Genomic DNA, 555 nt, shown 5'->3' on the forward strand with positions numbered 1-555 from the left:
ATTTTCGAAAATTAAGTGAAAAATTTTGAAAACATTTTTGAAAAACATTACTTAATTTTCAAAAATGAAAGTGGAAAAGAAATCAAGTGATTTTTTGAAAAAGATGTGGTTAAGAAGATATGATTGGTTTTAAAGATGTGATTGAGAAGATATGATTTGAAAAACATTTTAAAAAGATTTGATTTTGAAAATTAATAACTTGCCTAACAAGAAAAGATATGATTCAAACATTAAACCTTTCTCAACAGAAAAGGCAACATACTTGAAATGTTGAATCAAATCATTAATTGATAGTAAGTATCTTTGAAAATGGAAAGAAATTGATTTTGAAAAAGATTTGATTGAGAAATTGATTTGAAAAAGATTTGATTTTAAAAGGATTTTGAAAACTGAAAAAAATTGATTTGAAAACAAAATCTTCCCCCTTGTGCCATCCTGGCGTTAAACGCCCAGAATGGTGCACATCCTGGCGTTTAACGCCCAAAATGCTACCCTTTTGGGCGTTAAACGCCCAACCAGGTACCCTGGCTGGCGTTTAAACGCCAGTTTGCCTTC

The sequence above is a fragment of the Arachis duranensis genome, chromosome 5 (genome assembly GCF_000817695.3).
Source record: "Arachis duranensis cultivar V14167 chromosome 5, aradu.V14167.gnm2.J7QH, whole genome shotgun sequence".
NCBI classification, from domain to species: domain Eukaryota; kingdom Viridiplantae; phylum Streptophyta; class Magnoliopsida; order Fabales; family Fabaceae; genus Arachis; species Arachis duranensis.